Source organism: Pelecanus crispus, chromosome 3, assembly GCF_030463565.1.
Source record: "Pelecanus crispus isolate bPelCri1 chromosome 3, bPelCri1.pri, whole genome shotgun sequence".
Classification (NCBI taxonomy): domain Eukaryota; kingdom Metazoa; phylum Chordata; class Aves; order Pelecaniformes; family Pelecanidae; genus Pelecanus; species Pelecanus crispus.
The window spans coordinates 80,572,460-80,593,461 of NC_134645.1; the positions used below are offsets into that span (position 1 = coordinate 80,572,460).

General features: G+C 43.4%; 2 protein-coding genes across 2 annotated transcripts in view; one reads left to right on the plus strand and one right to left on the minus strand.

Annotated features, from left to right (window-relative positions):
• The window catches only part of SESN1 (sestrin 1), an 82,798-nt gene that overhangs the window by 49,064 nt on the left and 12,732 nt on the right, over window positions 1-21,002 (plus strand). The gene's annotated exons all lie outside the window — the stretch shown is intronic.
• The window catches only part of FOXO3 (forkhead box O3), a 272,533-nt gene continuing 268,749 nt past the window's right edge, over window positions 17,219-21,002 (minus strand). The window contains exon 4 of the transcript XR_012830907.1: window positions 17,219-17,228. The gene's annotated coding sequence lies outside the window, so the exon portion shown is untranslated. The remainder of the gene's footprint in view (window positions 17,229-21,002) is intronic.

The window sequence follows — 21,002 nt, forward strand, 5'->3', positions numbered from 1 at the left end:
GTGCGGTGAAGGACCGCACCAAGAGATAACCTCAGGTCCCAGAAGCCATCCAGCTTTGCTGCCTAGCACTGTGCTACTGTCAGAGCCCTGCACTGGAACGGCCATGCTGCTTCCAGAGCTGGCTTGTTGAGCCGTTCTCTTCGGTGCTGTGTGTCATGGCTAAATAGTCCTTGTTCAAATCAATGGCCCAGATTCTTACATGGCTTTTTCATAAAGCTCTTACTGTATCCTGGATGAGACCAAAGGAAGCAAATCAAACATTAGGTTATGTTACAGCCTAGAGAGACCAAGACAAGATGTGGTATTGTACATTTTCACCTTGAATGCTTTTTAGCTTTGGCTGTCTTACAAAAGGCACATCAGAAATGGGCAGCTTAGGTTACCAGAATAGGTTGGATTTTGGATGAGATGAGAAGATGAGAAAGGATAGGGGAGGGATTAACGAATGAAAAGAGCCAGCTGTGTGTTCCTGTCTGTCTTCTTATTCTAAGAAGTGATACATAAATTAAAAGCCATAATAACCTTTGTGTAAAGCAGAATGTTACAGGATATTTTGGAGGCAAGAGGAAAAAAACCTTAAAGCCTAGTTTTCAGCTCCCACCCACTCCTCTTCCTCCCAGAAATCCCCACTTGACTCCCCAATGTCAATATTTGCACTAGTTTTACTGAAGGTGTACAGTTATAAAAGTCTAACAGAGAACAGCAAGATCATCAGTTACATAAAGGAGGGAAAACACCTAATCATTATAGCGTGCCTGGACAGACTCTTGCAACTTACATGTCTGATATCTGCTAGCTGTACTTGGTAGGGATGGTAAATGATGATTTTTAGTATACAATTTTAAAAGAGGGAGAGGGGGTGGTGAGGGAACAATATAACTCAAAGCACTGTACAAGCATTAAATAGCCCTAACACGGAGCCCACCTCATCAACTATGCATAAAGCAGCCTACTTTACCCCTGCTGTGTGCCAGGAGACTGAAACAGAGATAAGGTTACACAGTATGTACATAATTCAAGGGCACAGTTTCTTTTTGCTTTCTTATCTATACAGACTTTTCAACTGACTTTTAATCCTTTTTATGCAGGCTGTTTAAATCCCATCAATACTGTTTATAAATGGAGATTTTTTTTTTTAATAACTGAGCCCTTACCCAAGCAGACAGTTTTCAAATTGCTGCTGAATGCTGCTGTATTCATTAAATCTCTAAGTGTTGCCAGCTGTCCACTATTTCTTGCCTACTGAAAGGCTTTGAGTCCCTCTTTACTTTGGGACTTAAACTGTTTCTGTTAAATTGTGTTAACAGGTACTCCTACATCTTTTGTTACTGACCTGTAGTGTTAATTGCAAAGTTGATGATAGTTCGGTGTCTCTGAAAATCTGTGTGATAATTAGATGCTCTTTGTAACTGTGATTTATTGTATTTGTTCTGAAGAGGAGAAATAAAGGCAGGCATCTGATTTTCTTCCTCAGATGCTGTAGATTTAATAATATAGAAGGTTGTCTGTGCTTCTGAGTTTAGAAGGAAATTGTAATAAAGTCCACAGAGTTACACTGAAGACTAGTTTTTGTATATAACTGCTGCTGTATGAACTGTTGATGTAACCAGCTGGAATTGCCCCAAGCTGGGGTGAGTGTTTGTCCAAAGAGAGAAAACAAATATAGTAGCTGCAGTGGAAGGAATAGGCTACCACTTTATTTTCGCATCCAGTTTGTGTGTTTCTGTTTGCTAGCAGCTCTGCTTAATAAGAAGACTGGAAAGTCCAATTCTAAGAATTGAATCCATCTGCGGAGGTTATACAGCGAAGCTCTCGGGCCCTTGGGAAGGATTTAGTTGCAATTTGGTCGCAGGCTCGGGTAAACCCATGTTTTCCATGAAGTGCCTTCCCTATCTTAAATTTTCACTGTTTGAAACTTAAGTGAAGTTGAATCACATACCAAACCCCACCCCCCAAAAATGGCTTTTAGTCTGAGATGTGGTTTCCACTCATTGCTGATGTAATATATAGCAATTTATGAAGCTGCTGTCCTGGGTGAGCCTCTATACCAAGGGGGGCTGTCCCTAAGCCAGACAAGTAGAGGGATGCTTCTCCCTAGGAGTCCTTGGCCCTGGATGCTCTTTCTTACTCTTCCCACCTAAGCCTCTGGTTTGTCATCCTTCATTTCCAGAAACTGCCTTTTCTGGCTTTGCAGTCTCCCCTGTCCTTAATGACGAGTGGATCCAGCTGTCAGGCACTGGGGAGGAGTGCAGCCTGATTCTTCTACTTTTACATGTATATGATGTACAGGGAGAGTTTTCAACCTCTACTTTCTGAGTTCTTCGGAGGTAGAAGGAGTTGTGGTGTGATACTAGCTGAAACTCAGCCTGCATTTAGTGAACTCATGCAAGTTTCAGGTTCATAATAACAAGCTGAAACCCAGATAAATTCTGCCAGACTTGGTGTTTCCTGGGGCAGTTCAGGCATTTTCAGTCTGTGAGTGGCTTTGATAATAAGCCATCAGCAAAGTAATAACCTGCTCTTGCAGAGCTAGAGGTCTTTTGGAAGTAGCAACAACCTGTAGCATAGCAGAAATCAGACTCTTGCATACCCTGAAAGAAAGTCTTTGCAGGTGAAGGTTTAGAGGAGTACTAGGGGCTTGCTTTGCTTGCGGGGCATTGTCCTGAAGCTTTAGTACCTGGCTGTAACCCCTTTTACAGTAATAGTTCTTATGTCATGGAAGAGCTGAGCTGTCTTAGTTTGGGAAGCAGTGTGGGCAAGAGAGACTGAAAACAATAAAACAGTAGAAAAATGCTATCCTGATTTCTGCCTGTATGACCTGGTTTTGTATGACCAAGTGAGGAGTACGTGGCACATAGCGGCACGTCTGCTTACTGGAACCAGCATGTGCTCTGAAGGGAGAACGTTCTCTGTTCTGCACATGGCATCACTAAGTAATCACTGCTGCTTATAGTTGTAGTGTCTGGAGTCAGGCAAGCCGGTGTACAGTTCAGTTAATTACAGCCCAACCAGGGTAACGGTAAGGAATTCAAGACAGGGTAGTAAGAAAAGGAAAATCAGATTTGTTCTACAGTAATTTCTGATACTTTGAAGGTAAGCAGAGAAGTAATGGTGGGGAAGGTGGGAAACGGACCAGGCTGAAAAGAGGGAAGTCAGCCTGTGACTGAACTGTGATCAGTGTTCATCGACCTGAGTCTTAAAGCCCAGCTGTTCTGTAGATTCTCATCTCTTTTAGGTATCTTCTTCAGTAACTGGCTTTTGTGTTCTGAATTTTGTGACTGTATTTGCTGAAGGGGCTTTCTACCAGGGAAGAACTTGATGTACAAGCCTTACCTGGTACATGTGTATTAAGTGATACACACATAGGTTGAGGCCATCTAAATGTAAAGAGTTCCGGTATCTACATTTGATAAATATTTAAGCAGATTTCTGTTACATAAAATATGTCATGAACTCAGGGTCTTGCTTTCAGTGTGCACTCTTCTGAGTCTCCTATCTGTGTTTGGCTGTACTGGTCAGTTTGCAAAAATACTGGGCAAAGGAAAAAGTTGGAAAATAATTTCACAGTATGGAACAAATGTGCTGATTCTTGGAAGTGTTACTCAGAAGTTAATTGTAAACCTTGGAAGCTTTCTTTCTAGGTCTTTCCCCACCCACTTTTCACATAACTGCAACACTGCTTCAGTAAGTTTTCAAGTTGGTTTAAGGGCACCTAAGGTGGGATCCTCTACTTGATGTAAACTGTTGTTTGTAAGCGGCAAGCTGTGGAGATGAAGTGCCCTTCCACCACAGGAACTGTGTGCTTTCCAGGGTAATGTACGCAATATGCTTATGTAATGTTCATGGTTGTTACCAGACTAAAAATACGTGCTGTTTCTGCAGGCCGTTTGCTTAAATCTTCAAATCTAATTTGTTGACTCTCAGTTCCCTTCATGGTCTTTTCACAATGTACTGTTAGTTACAAACTTTCTGAGCAGCTGCCCATTTCCTTTGCCCCCTGAGACAACTGGGAACATGGGCTAAAGGTTGTAGATGGTCTGATCAGGAAGTTCACGTTAGTGTCAAATGCAGTTGTGTAGCTTCTCCAACAGTTGGTGGAAGTTTTGTGTGAGGAGAGGAGGAAAACATATTTAGGTAGAGACTTGTACAAAACATATGGGAAAAAATGGATGCAGCTGTATTCCTTCAAATCTGAAGGTGACCAAAATAGCAGGATAAATGCCATTAACATTTAGTTGATACTCCACTAGTTGACAGAGAAAACATGAAATAAATTTGCTTCTGGAGGTTTTATTTACTGTTTGAAAACTATAAAGTGTTGTTGCTCTGTTCTGTCAACAAACTTCATAAAAAACCAAACCCAGTTATGGTGATATTCTTGCATTTTATTTAAAAAAATGTTTTAACCATACATAGCTCAGCTTAGAGTTTAGTAGGATACTCATGCAAAATTCAACTACTTTAAAACAGACAACTTCTATCAAGAGAGTTTGTTCTAAAAAGGAGCGGAAAAGGCATTTACTTGCCAAGTTCAGACTTCTGTTCCTAGCGCAGCTCTTGATGATATATCTCTGATTTCTAAATAGGCTGCAGTCCTTCCCATGCTGTAGGTACTTGGGACTGAGCATGTTTTCAGTTACCGTTGACTGAGAATTGTTAGCCAGTAACTCTTAACATGAAGCCAATTGCTTTAAGACTGGCTTGGACAACTCTGTGTCCCATTGTGTCCCATGTTCCTTAGTGTTGTACTTTTAGAAAAAAGTTTTGCATAGTAACTTGTTTGTGGTTGTTCTCTCTTTTTTAATAGCCACATAAATGTCAACAAGCTGGCACGCAAGGCAGCATACCAGGGTTGTAGGATAACTGTGGCCAGTACCTTTCTGTCATTCTTGTATCCAGATGCCTTCTTAACTTACCCTCTCTCTTGGAAAGTATTCTTGTGACTCCTCTATACTCAGCCCTGGATTTGTGCCATCTATCCCATACATGCTGGTTGCTTATTACCAGGCAGGCCTGTCAGTGCTGGAGTGTGTAGTGTTCCTCTCTTGGGAAACTTGTGGCCGGTAAGGCTTTCTTAAAACAAAGGATCATTTGTAGATATATAGAGCAACAATTCAGAGACAAGAGTATTGAGCCAAAAATCTAAATGTATGTTTTGTTTTATGTGAACGTCTGTCTTGTTATGAGGCAGAGCAGGCAGTTGTGTTGGGTTTTTTTTATCAGTGAGTACCCATGCAGAGAGTTAGTCTGTTTTTAGGACCCCATAAATAGTGCTGTCATCACCCACACACATTCCTGTCCCTTCCACCCCTGCCCTGCCCTCCCCTCCTGGAAGATTGTATAGACAAGGGAAAAAAGGAATTTGGTCATTTGGGGCTTCTGGTAGTTGGTTACATAGTCTCTGTAAAATGACTGCTGCGTGCATTCACCCAGTATCTGATGTGTTTGGGGCACGTTCAGACCTATTATATGTGCAGTGCTTGGATGGTCACAGGTAAGTGCCCCGTGGGCTAGATGTGTTCTGGATGCACTGCAGTTACTTTTTATGGTTCTTCTGTTTTCAAAAGTTGTTGATTTAACACCATGTATGCTGGCCACCTGGGCCGTGCCCAGATTCCCATCCAGAAACTGACTTCTTTTATTGAGTCTCTCCCTGAGAACCAGCTCCCCAGCTTGCCCCTAGCTACTTTATTCTCCCCTCTGCTCCTCGGAGCTGCTATGTTTAAGAAAGGTTCAGAGCCTTTAGGAGCATTTGTCCAATTGTCGTATCATGTGAAACGGGGCAAAGTCCTCCACTGCTAACATATTTGCTGTACAAGTTTATATGGGGGTTATCTTTCTTTCCTGTTCAGGTCAGCTTAGGCGTGGTCAGATGATGAATTTTGATTGCTTGTACAAGACCATTTCCCTCAGCCAGGGCAATGTGCTGCCAGAAAGAACCTGAAGTCTCAAGTGGCCGTAGTATAAACCATCCCCTCCCAGCTATGTCTTGATTGTATTTCAACAAAAGAATTAATGCAGGACAGCTATTAAGAAAGTGCCTGCCTGTGTGTGTAATGCTGCTTTAATCTTCTATAGCCCTGAGAACAAATTTACTGTGGAAAAATATGGCCCTTGCACATGAAAGAAAGAATGTAGATGATATTGCAATATGAATTCAGGGACGCAGGGGTTTATTTATTTATTCTTACAGAGCAGAGAATCAGCCTCTTGGAAACAAGAAGAGGGGCCCAGGGACCACTCTCATTTGCCACAGCTGAACCTCCCTTTCTGGATCCTGGTTAGTGCAAGCTCTAAACTTCACCTGCTGGCTGTGGACATGCAAACACCTTCCCTTAGCAAAATGACTCCAACTAGCCTTAAGTTTAAATCTAGATGGATGATCATCAGGAGTCCTCTCTCTTTCCCTAGCCTGGTGCCTGAATTCTGCCCTGCCAGTCTTCACTGGTTCAGATCCTAATGCAGGTTCTGGCTCTGGTTTCTCTGTGAGCCCCAGGTGTAAGCTCACCAAAATGATTTCTCCTGGACTCATACCAGTCTTGGTTGTTTCAGCCATCGTGTGGTGATCCGTGACAACTCGAGACCTATGCTTTGCCAAGTAATTCCTTATTTGCTGCATGTCTAGGAGTTGGTCTCTGGCTCTTGTCGGCTACCAGCTTCAGAAGAGTGTGAGGGTACATGTAAATTTCTTTCAAGTCACATGTGACATTAATTTATAAATCATTTGTTAGTGTTATGAAATTTATCTTTACATTTCCAAAAATAATTGAATGAATGATTTTTGTGGTAGTTTCAAGAGGAGGACTTCTCAGGAAGATGACAAACACACCCTGATAAAGAGAAATCATCCTCTCTGTTGTTGTTAGCAATATAGGCATGTCAGCAAATGAACCAGGGCTTTTTGCTAGTAGTTTAGTTCACAAGCTTCAGTGATCATTGTTGCATCTTCATTGGTGGTGAAAATGTGGTCTAGTTCTGCCCAAGTTTTCATTTGCTGCATTGTTTTGCTGACTTGGAATCCGGGCTGAGCAGTCAGAGGGTGGTTGTCACGCTGGTGACAAACAGAGGGACAGGTATAGATTTATAGCTTTACTGGCAAAATGAGAAGGTGTTCGAATGCTATAGCTTCGTATCCAGTAAAACACATTTATAAGCTCAGATGTCAACTGTAAAGACCAAACCCCTTATTTAAGGACATTATCCCTATTTTAATACTGTCTTAGTAAAAATTGTGTATGTTCAGTATGGTATGTGTGCATTTTCATGTATTTACTTGTACTTTGTTTATTTACTTTATATTTGAAAACTGCTATAAATCAGGCTTTAATGCTAGCTTGATTGCAAAATATTGATTCTGTTATGGAAATCTGAGAGCACTGTGTCTTCTGCAGCACGTCTGCTGTGTGTATTTTGTGTGTGGTTTCAGCGCGCTTGAATCTGAGGGGCTACACATACACTGCTGGCCTTTCCCAGGACTTTTGAAGTATGCTGTACAGTAAGTAGTCAGGGTGGTCCAACAATGGTAGGTGGCCTTTCCTCTCTCACAATAGCAAGTGGCTGATTTAAAATTATGATTGTTAACAAACAGTGGATTTAAGGCTAAGTTCCAATATTGCAGTTAACTTTTTAAAAAAAAACAAAACAAAACCAAAGACACTTAACTGTATTTGAACAGAAAGTGCTAGAATTGGTTTCAAGCCTGTTTTGACTTGGTTCCCCTGGCAGATGTGCATTTGAGAAGGTAAGTGGGGCAAGGTATTAACAGTTCTACTGTCTGGACATCATCATTGCAGACAGCAGCATTGCAAAGCCCAGAAAAGCTTGTGGTTTTGCGATCCCAAGCAGCTCAGTTGTATAAATCTCCCTGTGATTTTACAGTTATCCTGCGGGGACCCAAAGCCTCTGTGGCCTGTGGAAAAGTGCTGAGGTGGCAGTGGGGGTAGGAGGGCAAGGAGATGGTCCTGCAGGCAGCTTGGTGGCAGGCCAGCTTGTCCCTGGGGCCTTGAGGAAGCTCTCCAAGCTCCGGAGAAATCCAGGTTTTAGGAGGATGCAGAAGTTGTGCTGTGTTAAACATGGGCACATGTACAATGTCCTCGAAGCACATGTTGGTAGGGGTATTCCAGCTTGCTGCGCCCGCTCTGGGGCTCGTCAGAGCAGGTGTCGGCTGTTGCTGGTCACAGGGCAGGGGGGTGGCCCCCAATGGGCCGGGGGGCTTCTGCTCCCCACTGTACCCCTTGGGTGGGTGTCAGCGACCTTTTAACTTACAGTAAGAGAAAGAAACAGCATATTAATGCAAGTGTCAAAATAGTAAAACCCACTGTAGGAAACGGTCTTGATTTGCTGGGTAGGAGACAGATCAGATCTTTTAGGATTTGTATCGGCAGCAAAACAGTGCTTTTTTCAGTTCTTCTGGTTTAGAAAGCAAAGGCCAATAAACTGATTTGAGTCAAAATGTCTTAGCCACATCATCTTGCAAGTAGGGAAGAATGAAGAATACAGTGCTGTCTGAATTTAAACAAAACAGCAGTAATAACTGCCAAAAATGGCAAGAAATGCATGATTTCTTTTTTTCACGATTCTCCTCAAGCAGTGGTCTTCATGGGTTTGTCTTTGAGTATAAAAAACAGATTTGACATGAAAATGGCGGATCTGGTATTATCTCCTTAACCTGTAAGAAACAGGTGTTGAATAGTATCTAGGGGATGATCTGGTTTCTTAACTGCTGTCATTAAATCAGTGACGTGGGTTACTCTTCTAGGATGATGTTACTTATTTTGTACTTAACTTTTTGCCAAGATAATGTTCTAAAGGAGTTGATAAATCCTATAATATTATTGTACTTGGCTCTATATATTAAACAAATATGGAGAGAGATTCAGTCTCCAGGAACTTGCAACCTTACCATCAAAATAGGCCATTACAGAAAATGCAAGGGAAATACAGCTTTATAGGTATTCAGATTTTTTCCTAATAAAAAAAACTTTGATGGTTTTCCAAAACTCACAAACTCAGATAAGTAACGTATATTATTTGGGTCACAGCTAGACTGTGAAAACTGAAAATAAAATAACTTATTTTTCTTTTTTTTTTCCTGTCTGCTGCTCTGAGGCACACTGAGCATGTGCCTGAAAGTGGCAAGTGTAAGAAGAAAGCCACAAAACAGTTCCCCAAACTGCAGTTACTGATATAAGGGTTCCTGAATCTCTAGCAGTACTTCCCATATTTGTTTAGTACTATTTCACTTGATTTTATCTCATTGTAACAGTCAAGCTATAGAAAAATAGCTGAGAGTCATCTCGAAGTGCATCAAAAGACAACATGTTTTTGTTGCATTCCATTCTTCTTGCTTGTCTTTTTGCGGGGAAAATATTGAATGTATTAAAAAAAAAAACCAAAAAAAACCAATCACTTAGGTTTTGGCTGTAGTGTGGATATATGTGAGATTAAGGGTTGACTTGAAGTCTAACAAAGCATTTTATAAAGTGCTTCTTTGTTCCTTGGTGAAGGCTCTGCAGAAATAAGCTTTTTGTTTGTTGTACCTGCAAAATCAAGTCAGGCATGAGCCTCAGGTCAGAGTTTCAAGCAATTATCTAGAAATACACCTGAGCCCCTAAGGGTAAAGATGACAAAAAGCTTCTGGTGAGGAGAAGAGCTTCTGAGCTGCATGTCTGTGTGTACCAGAGTATGAAAGCAGGTTTTAGTTGCAGCTTCTTCACAGGACACTTGCGCAGCGTTTCCTGCATGCTCACTGTAACCTCACAGCAATGCAGCTCTGGGTCACTTGCTGTCATGGTCTCACCCAATTCCAGTGAGCCAGGTGTAATGCTCCAGTACTCCTAAAGGCATTTTTTTTCCCCCATGTGCTTGCCGTTGTGTTTGATTTCTGTCAGAAGCTAATAATGAGATGCACTTCATTGCTTTTTCTTTTCTTTTCATATAAAGACTATTTCTGAGGTGAAATGCAGGTTAAAAAACCCAGAAGCCTTAAACTCACACAGAGATGATTCAGCTGGCCTTCCCTTGCTTTGAAGGCACACATTTGCATAGTGTAAAAGGTTTTGTTTGCAGTGGGTTGCCCAGAGTGATAAGGCAACCTCCATCCCTGTAGGACCGGCCTTCCAACAGCATCTTTGCAGGCTAGTGGTGAAGCATGGTCAGACAGCATTCCAGGTAGCATAGCAAGTAAGGTACTGCATTGTCTCGTTGCTCTTAACTGAATCAGTTTTGAGGACTCGGAATTGCAGGAAGTTCCCAAGGGTGAATTTTCACCCAACTGAGAGAGGATAGTCATCCCTTTTCAGTATTCATCTTGGAGAGAGAGGGCCTGACAAAAAGATAGTAAAATGGATCCCAGCTCCCAGGAGCTGTGCAAAATGTCTTGGGTATTGGTATGACCCAGCAGTTTGCTAACTGAAGGGAAGAGGAGAGACCTCTTTAGGCCAAACCAGTTCTAGACAGCTATGAGCTATGTTAAATTTTATTTTTCTTGATTGAACTCCAAATACACTCTTCTGTTAAGGTTAAACTAGGGTTTTGGTGTTTGGTTTTTTTTTTTTTTTTTTTCAACCTTAATGTTTATTTAGTACTGAGAGAGACTGCAGAGTGGCTGGCAGCCTGCAGATGTTCCATTCTCCAGAGAGTAGCAATCTGCAGCTGGACAGCTGATCCCCTCTCCATACAGCCTCTAGCCACCAAAAGATCAGAAGTTACCTGTGAGTTACCAAGGTTGGTTTTGAAACTAGTTAACACAGACTTTCATTTTGGGAGCACTGGGTCTGGAGGGGAGAGCTGTTAACTGGAGTATTCTTGCATAGTGCATGAGCTTGGAGCCACCTCAGAACAGTATCAGAAGAGTCCCAATTCTCTAACTCTGGATATTCTCAGCAAGCCAGACAAGCAACTTTTATAGTTCAGCTGCTGTTTATCAGCCTAGGATGAGCTGTGTGCCCTCATAAAAAGGGGGAAGAGTAACCTGGTAAGACATTCTTTCAGTCTACTAAGCTTTAGGTACGCATCTTTAATCTACCTCTTTGTAGTAGTCTTAGAAACCATGTCTGTGTTTGTGTCCTTGCCGAAGCATGAATAATCTCAAGATCTCAACTTCTTATAGCTCCTTAAATTAAACTTTGTACTTCTGCTACCTAGTAACTGCAGAAGGGAATGTTAAATTTGGACAAGGTTTGGGGAGAGAAAGAACAAAACAACACATTATTTAGAGGTGGGGGCGAGCTGTAGAAATCCTAAAGGCAGAAATCGCCAGAAGAATGACTGTTTTGGGGGAGTAAGAGTCCTGAGTGACAAACCAAATAGTTCAGGGAACAGATAAAGCCACTGGAGTTCTTGGAGCTTGGTGAGTTCAAGTCAGTCAACTGCGAGAACAGCTCAGGTGTAACAACTAGGTCTCAGCCTTTTACAGCTCTGAGAGAAAAGATGCTGGGTCTTTTGGCGGGGATACAGTGGGCTAGGAATGACCTGATTCGTAATTACTCACAAAACCCCTTGAGTACTTGCAAGTAATTTGCCCATTAAAGCTGAAGATGTGGCCATTAAGAAAGCAGTGTGTAAGAAAGAGCTAGAAATAGAAAAATAGCATTTCAAGGATGGATAAGGTTCAAAGAACAAACAATAAATATAATCTCAGAATATTATAAAATGTTCAGTCTTAGCCAGCCTTCCAATCCTAAAGACTACAAAAGGAAAGCTTCTATATATTGGTCTAAACTTATTTCCTGGTGTGACCAATTGTCAGCCCTCCATTCTCGTAAACAACTTATTATTATAAAGGTATCAGGTGCAATGCCATTCTTAAGGACCAATCCTTTTTGACAGATACAGCAAGAATTTAGATTGTAAAAAGAATACAGTTTATCCTCCTCCTTAGAATTATGTACTAATTCTAATAATAGAGTGAGTTTTTTGAAAACTGACAAATCAGATTGTTAAGGTTAAATCAAGAAGAATGCTTTGAAATACTGACCATTTTTTCTTGACTCGCATGCTAGGATGATATATTCTTCTACTTAATTTAAATTCTTTCATCACTGTAATGAATGGTTCAATTGCTGTGCCTCCCATATTGTTATCATGATAAAGATTTTTTGCTATTTTAGAAATAACAGCTGTATAATAAAGGGATAGAAGAGATCTGGAGATACATTTGAAATTTGTTATGAAAAGGGTAGTGGCTGTGGACAGCGAGGAATGAGAGGAATCCACAGGGAAATGTTCAGAGCGGCCAGTGTGGGGCTGCTTAGTCATTGCTGAAACACCTGGTGACTTCATTAAGGTGCCAGATTAGGTGGAGCTGCTCGAGCTGTTTTGGTTGGAGAGGTTCTTGTCCCCATGCTTGTATTGCTGCTTCTTCGCTAGGAGTTACGTCCCCTGAGATCTGAGAGGTTAGTAATGCCTAACCTCTATCAGTCAAAATGAGCTAAAACAATTAAAATAATCACATGCCACACACACCCTCTCCCACCCCAAAATAGTTCTCCCATCGCTTACTTTGACTGTATGCAGTATTGAGTGCTGTTTGCAGCAGCTGGGCGGGCAGGTCGTCCCCCCGGGGGGGCAGTGACACCCCGGTTAGCGCAGTAACCTCTTCAGCTGGCGTAGCTGCAGATGGGAGACACCATGCATCTGCGGCCATTAGCTGTCTCGGGGGGGTTCAAAGACTCTTGGACGCAAATGCTGGTATTTACATCCATTCTGCTAAGCTTGCTACATCTTGCCAAAGCTGGCGCTACCTTACGAAACCGCAAGAGAGAGAAATCCGGTCCTAAGAACTAATACAAATCAGGTAGCTCAGAGTCCCAAAGAATTATCTGTTTTTACTTGTAAATGTTCCTGGGAAAGAATTGTCTGATCATCCTCCAAGATATTAATTTGATGTCCAGGGCATTGCAGTAACAGGCATTTCGAGTGCTTCTGCTTGGATAGCTTTTCTGTGGAAAGAATTTAAGATCTTGGTTTGCCAGTTCTTCGGAGTCATCTGTTTGTGCTGAACTCGACTAAAAAAAGTCGCCCTATTGGACTGGAATGGAACTATGCCAAGTTACAGTGGCTAAGCACAGACATATGTGTTTGCAGGATCAGGCTTTTCACATTGTAGCTGGTTGGTCTCCTTTGAGCTTCACCAGGACATTTCTTTAATGGTAGCAATAAGGAAAGATGGCATTTCTGATGACTTAACCTAGAGAACACAGATGTTAAATGCCATCCTTTCATGCAAACAGCTTTTATGGAACTGCTTGCTATGTAAGAGTATGTTCCCATGCTTTAGGTGGTGTTTGCTTTAGGTGACTTCACGTGTATCTATCATACACTCTTTCTAGGTGAAAGGAAACTTGGTATCTATCGATATTTTCATGTTAAACATTTGTTGTTGTTTTTTCCCTCATGAGCATTTCACTCAATCTCTGTTTACTTGCATCGATACATGGTCAAACATACTGTTGTGTTTCCCCAGGGGAACACTCATGTTATGCAAACTGTACCATAGATCTGTCCCTGCGTCCCCTGGCTGCACCGGGTTCTGCACTCGTTAGTACCCAAATGAGCTTTGTGCTAGTGTCAAACCATATTCCCGCATGAAATTGCTCATGTAGCTTGTTTTCCTAGCCCCCAAAAGGAAATAATTTCAGTCTACAATTGCCTACTGATTTATAGATGAGCATGTGGCTCAATTTTATGTGTTCTTTGATTTGGAGGAGTTGTACTTTGGAAATACTTGTGTAAGGGCTGGGGTGGAGAAAACACTTGTAGCAGACTGGGGTGATGAGAGTCTGCTAAGGCAGAGACATATTGGGGCCTGAGCAGAGCTTGTGTACTCAGGCCATATGGGAGAGCTTTTAAGACCATTATTATTTGTTTGCTGCGGCTGTGCAACTTCCTCTTCCCCTTTGTACATGCTTTTTCTGACATGCTGTCACTGCCTTCATCTATCCTGATACAGAAAGCAAAGAACATGGTATAATTTCCTACCTTCTGCTGTTGAGTTGGTTGTTTAATGAGAGAGAATTTCCCTTGGAGGATGGCAGAGAAAAAAAATCTGTATCTGCCAAGGTTCTTTGTATAGGAACAAATGCTAACATCAGCAGGCTTCCTCACAAATATCCAGGCAGGGCAAACGACCACAATGTGGGAAAAACACCTCAGGGAACTGGGGGAGTGCTGCCCTTTTTTGTCTTCTAAGGCTGTTAACAAATTCATTGAAGGGGATGACCTTTCATCTGACATCCAGGAAGACAACTTAACGGTGAGGCATCTTCTTGCATTTCAGCTTTCAGGTAATTACTCTCTTCTTCAACAGTTTTCCTGAGCACAAGCAAGTTCTTTGCCTGTGTTGCAAGAGGAGCCCATTCCTTCTCTTTTTGTTATGTTTTGGCCAGAAGTAAGGAAGTAGGCCAGTGGGAATTAAACAGTGTTCTCCATTAGTTTATTTTACTAGCTCACAAAATGCAACCTTCCTTGCCAGTATTGCATTCTTCTTTTTCCATGCTTCTGTTGAGCATTTTATGAAGTGCCAGTAGGTTCGAAGCACGCTTCATTTCTTCTGGAGAAGCATACCAGCTTAAAGCCAAGGCCCCAAGTAAGGAGGTACCTGGGCATCTCTCGGTAATTTAACCTTACAACTGCCTTCAGAAGTGGAGTACCCCTTGGCTCTCCAGAGTTAATTGCATAGCCCAGAGAGGTGGTGGTGTTTGGAAAGTGGAGAGGAAAGGAAACCTTTCAAGCTTTAGCATTAGAAATGTGCAGAACTGTTGCTTTGAGTCATGTTGCCACGTTCCCCTGACAGCACTGTCCTCAGTGTTTTCGGCATTTTGCTGCAAGATTCCTACACCTATAACGGGAACAGCCTGTGAACAATTTTTTCAGTGTTCAGTTTCACATTTAACAGAAGTGTGAAGCTCAGTGTCACAGAATTTCCCTGCTTGGTTGGTGGAGCTTGGTAGGACTCAAAACTGAGCAGCCTGAATTGTAGGCCTGCCTTCCCCAAATGAGTATGTTCAGGGGTTCAGGGCTGTCCTGGCCTCCTCCCATCAAAACTGCAATAGACGTTCTCCTCTTGGGGTTTGTCATATTTTATTTTAATTCAAAATATTTGAAGGAAAGTGATCTATCAGAAGTTAGCTTTATAAACCTTAGATTGCTGTGGAAGACCAAAAAAAAAAAAAAAAAAAAAAAAATCATGTGGGCCAGCTCAGGGACTTGTTTCTTTTGAAATAATTGATGCCATAAAATCCCAAACCAAAAGAGGTGGGAGATGTAAGGCATCTGGCAGAGTTTGCAGCCCTGAGGGGTCAACGAGAGAAGTACAGCCTGCTGCAAACAAAGGCTGAGTGTTTTGCTGATGTGATTGCAAAACATATGTTTGCCCAGGACTGTTAGGATCTTGGGAGTAGGCAGGAGGCCAAATTTCTGCAGCAGCATACTTAGTCACACAAATATCTACAAAATGTTAACCTCCTGCGATTTCTCAGTTTAAAAAGCCATAATTACTTTGTTGCTTAAAGAGAAGGTAGAAACTCTTGCATAAGGAACGGGGGCGGGGGGGAAAGTGTTGTCCAAATTGCTTCTCCGTGCCGGGGCGCGGAGCGGAGCAGCGGAGGCCGGGGCTCAGGGGGAGAGGGGCCCTTGCCCTCTCCAGCCGGCCCGGGGGCAGCACGGCGGGCCGGGGGGGATTGGGGGGGCCCCGGGGCTCTGCGGGGGCACCTGCCCCTGGGCTGGGCGGCTCCTCTTCCCCCCGCTGTCGGGGGCATGTGCTGGCATTCCCGGGGGCTGGCGGGCACCGGGCAGAGGGAGCAAGCGGGGGGCGGGGGGGGGGGGGGCGCGGCGAGCAGCTGTCCGCCCGCCTCCGCTCCGCCCCGGCGGGGCAGCGCCCTGCCCGCCGCTCCGCCCGGGGGAGGAGAAGGGAGGGAGGCCGGGCCGCGGGTTGGGCCCGCCCCGGCGGCGCTGGGCGGTGCGGCAGAGCGGCGGCGGGGCTGCGAGGGGAGAGCGCCCGGCCCCGCAGCGCTGGCATGAGGGTGGCGAGGCCGGGCCCCCAGCAGCAGGTAGCCGCGGGGGGCGAGGGGCTGGGGCCGCGGGGGGCTGAGCCTCCCCAGGGGCCGCGGTCTTGCTCCCCGGGCGCATCCCCCGGGGAGAAATCCCTGCTGGAATTGGGGGGGGGGGGGGGCAGCCCCGCTGCGGCGAGGGAGCCCCGGCTCAGCGGCGGGGCCGGGGCGGCAGGAGCGGTGCTTCCTTGCGGGCTCCTCGCTCGACCCGTAAAGGCGTCGTGCAGAGCTACCGGAGGGTAACTTGGGGGGGGTTTGCAGGTCCCTTCTGCCTCCCTTCTGCGCGATCTCCGGGTGCTGCCTGCAGTGAGGACGCAGATGCTGTCGGCAGCCTCCCCCTTGCCCCCGGTCCCCGCAGGGCTGCGTGCCGCCGGGGTGTGTGGTGCTGGGGGTGCCTGCTGGGTGTTTGCTTTTTGCCTCTGAATTGCCCGGTATTTGTTTCGTTCTTGCACAGACTTGGATTATCCTTTTGAAACGGTGAGGCTGGTCTTGTGTTTCTGGTAGAGAAGAGCTCGCTGTCATTGTAAACAAACGCAAGTCAACAGCGTTATTTTGGACAGGAGTTATAATGCTGCTTTGGCTCGCTCTCATAAGTTTCTTAGTGTCACCACGTTAAGATTTTTCTTCTAAAGGAAATTTTTAAATCCTCAAACTGCTGCAGGTTGCCACAGAAACTGTTTTGTATTTTTCTGGTTTGTACGGATCTAGTACCTCTTGGATACAAACTGCTTTGCTTTGACATAATCCAGCAGTACAGCCTATGTAATGCAAATGGTAACCGTCACGTTTAAACTTGTTTCCTTCTGTGTCACTGATTTATTGGTATTTAAACAGTGTTTACAGCTTGGAAATTGCAGACGTTCCTTCCAAATCCTTTGCCATTTAATACTTTTTGTTTCATTGTACGCATCACGGAAGTGGCATATAGAAAAGCTAGGCACTAATCATTGAAATTCAACCTCTTGCTTTCAGCAAACTCATATCAAAAGTAAATTGGGTTGTGGTCTCTAGGTAGTTGTGTCACAAAACCACCTCAGGAAGAGCTATTACTGCTGAGGAAGAATAGGTAGCACTTAGGTGCCTTGAGACTACTCCAGTTGGACCTGCTCTTACTGCTCCATCCTAGAAGATGACCAGAGAAGAGGTGTTAGAGCTTGAGACTGAGGAGTCTGGGCTCTGCTTTTATTCCTGCCATTGTGAACAGGGTGTGTGACCTCGGGCACACACTTGCTCGCCTTGATTTCTGTATTGAATCAAGTCACATAAACTAGTTGGGGATGTTTTTAAAATCTGGTAATTCAAAGGACTTTGAGACATTCAGAGCAAATAACGCTTACTGATACTTAAAGTAATTTAAGTATTTAAATTCATACAAGATTAATGTATTCTCCGTGAAATAGCAACAGTTCAACATTTGCTGTTCTCTAATTCCAGTGAAGAGCAGTAGGTCTGTGGAACAAAGTGCTTTGTAGCAGAAGGGGGAGTACTTGTTCTCAGTTCTTTAAATCCATGCAAGTGCAGACATGTCTAGTGCTTCAGTTGAGTGGCAGTCTGAGATAGCCCAGAAAACGGAACCAATGCAAAAATTTAGAGTACATGAGCATTTTTGGGATAATTTTTCTGTCATTTTAACGTGAACCATGGTTTGCTTCAGAAAGCCACAACAATTGCAATTACTTCTGGATTGGGTAAATGAATAAAATAGCAAAAACTGCCAGTTCTGCTTAGCCCCACATTTAGAAAAGGTATAGGATTTGTGGGATTTTTTTTTTTTTTAGTGTTTGTAGGAAAAGAATCATATTTAATCACTACTCTTTGTTTCTTAATCCCTTCATTTCCAAAAGCTACCCATCTGATAAGGAAACTACAGTAGCTAGTGCATTTAGCAGAACTGAAAATACGGCTTTTAAGCTGAGTATGTATCAGCTTGGTGATAAATAACTTGTCCTGTGAGGCCAGTTGTGCCAGTCATTGTCGTTAAGATCCTAAACAAGGAAACTCCACATTTGTAGCCTGTCAGTGTCTCCACCGGTGAGGTTTTGCTGTCAGTGACCTTTAAAGGGGAAGCAGGAACCAGGCACGGTGAGCGAAGCAGCAGCAGCAGCACAAGGCCTCTTAGGCTGGTAAGTGCCAAAGTCTCCCTTGGAAATGCAGCGGGAGCTTCTTGGACACTTAGGTGCTTTGGGGCATTTCATTCTATAAGCGTATAAAAGTCCAAATGGGTATTGTTAATGTCAGCTTCAAATGCATACCATAGGATACTAAGCTGAATTTTCAGCACTGGCACATTGCGGGGGTTAATTCTACTGGGAGATTGTGTTGAGGAGTTTTTAACCCACAGCTCGTGGTGCCCTTCTTAACCCTAGGCTTGGGTAGGAACGCACTTAAATTATGTAAAATGATTACTGGTTGTCTAGGAAAATGTTACCTCCAAAAAAGGTCACCTCAAACTCATTTCCCTTCTCTGGTTCCTTCCTTTAGATTGTTTTATATTGCATTGCAGTGTGTGATTTTCATACAATTTTGTTTGAATCTAGCAGTATTCAGTGCTTAATCAGGATGCAGGTGATTCAGATGAAGATGTTAATCCAAATGTGCTTTAGTGAAGTAAATCAATAATTACATTTTCACTTTGCCTGTGGCTTGTCTATGATAAAATGTTCTTTTTGCCATTTGGAGGAGGCTTAAGTAAGTATGTAAATAAGTGTCTCTAGGAGATACAACATTTGATATTGGTACTGACTGTACTTGAGGGGAGCAAAATGACTCACTGTGCTAACACCAGGGAAGCAGTCTGAAGATTGTGGTTCATAGCTAGTGCTCAGCTCATGAATCCCGAATGACTGAAAATGAACAGTTTGGTAACAGTCCCCATACTTATCTAACAAAACTATAATCAAGTTTGGGGAGAGGTTTTGTGGTAAGAGGCAGAGCTCTAGCTGCCGGGAGTCAGTAGTGGGGTAGGAACAGGGATCTGAAAAAAACATATTAGGCACGCTGTGGAGCAAGAGCTGTAGCTAAGGTTAGGTAGCTGTTCCAGTTCTAGAGGCCCTGCGTCTCAGCTTGTAACTTAACTCTGCTTCAGTGTTTTTAGGTGGCACTTCCAATACTGGGTGTCTGTTTAGAAGTGGTTTTTTGTTTTCTTCACTTATATTTTAGAGAGGTTCAGAACCAAAGCAGATGATGTTCCGTTACTAGCAGAGGTCATGCGTGTTGTACTTTTAAGTATTTAAAAATCTCTTCTAAGCATTTGCTGTCCAATTTTCCAAGCTTTTACTTAAATTTGATAGGAATGCTGTTCTTGTCAAGACGCTTAAAAATGTTACCTACAAGTGGGCTTGATTGACAGAGCCTTAAGATACAGAAAAGCCCTAAGTAGAGTGAGTTTATATGTGTGTGTGATTTTAAAGTGGTCTTCTCTGAGGATGTACGTGCGCGCAGTACAGGTTTTTGGTCTGGTTGTCATTGTGGAGTTGGATGTACTAAGTGGGCCAGGACTAGTGAGAGAGAATGGTAACTGGGAAGTACATAATTAAGTTTGCAGACTTGCCTCATGAACTCTTCTGTCTCAGCTCTGAAGAGCTGTGTCTTGGTGTGAATTTGCATAAAACATATTTCCTGTCTGAGAAGTCTCTGAAAAGGCACACAGTCTGATGGTTAGGGCATTAGCCCATGACTCAAGACATCTCAGCTCAAGGCACCAGTGTTCTGTAGCAGCCTCTGTTGGACATGCAGCTTTTCTGTTTTCAGGTTTTTGTTTTTTCTAGATGGGAGATAATACACTTGCCCTACCTCACAGGAATGTTGTGTGAGTTAAATACATGAGATGAGATGTGCAGATATGGCAGTGATGAGGGACATGTAGATTCAGAAATGGCAGGTATCTGGTGAACATAGTTCCCATGGAAATAATAATAGTGGCTGTACAGAAATACGAATTACATTACATAAGGGGAAAGAGGAGGCTTTTCTGTGATTTCTGAGGTCGTCTCCGCCAGCATAGCAATACAGCATTTATATGGCTAAAGTCTTGCTGCTCTGTCAAGGTACGTCTGGAAGGTGAGCAGTGGAGTCGATTGTCACCTGGCGAGGCCCGCCTCCCTCCATTAGCTGTGCGCTTCTGGGTGTTGAAGGTGAAATCTGTTCCACCCGTGGTGCTCAGCTTTGCAGCCATATGAGTTTTACGTTCTGGCTTTGAAGATGGAGTGCCTCTGATGCATTATTATTAGTAGTATGTATTATTTGCACCTGAAGCCTCAGTTGTGGTTGGCTTTCTGCTGAGCTTGGAGCTGTATTCAGCTGCAGAGTTGCTAGACTGAATGGAAGTGGTGTGGCAAGGTTAACAAACAGGAGGAAAGAAGCCAGGAGGAGTTTGATGCAGAAAATATGGCACTAAGTAGGTCACTTCGGTGTGCAACTCGGTGATCTGGAATCACATGAAAGTTGCTTATACTTTTGTAATAACCAAAACAAATATAATTTGCTAGACCCAGCTGCTTCACTGAGTGCTTGTCAGGGCTCCAGGTGAGGTGCCTCTATAAGAGGAAGGTGCAGGAGAGAGACCTGGTGGTGTGGCTGGTCCAGGTGCAGGTCTTGCCTTTGAGAGGGAAAGATGGAGAGCTGTGCTCCTTGAGTTGAGTGTATTTGGAAGATGGAGGCTTAGTGAAGGGCATCGTGGAGCATAGAAATACGTTCAAAATGAAGGGAAGATACTCTAGGACTGTTTTGAGAATTACTACTGTGTTGACTGTATAGTATTTGAAATGTTGGGATACTGGGAGCACCTGGAGATGTCTGCTATTTCTCAAGTACTAGGAGAACTTGATTAAATGCTGCTTCTGAAAAAGAGGGGAAACCAGTTTTTAAAGATCTGTCTTCAGACTGTAACTGAAGAGTAACAATTTTCAGAAGATTTCTAATGGGTCAGAATTTACACAACTTTCATGACTGTGG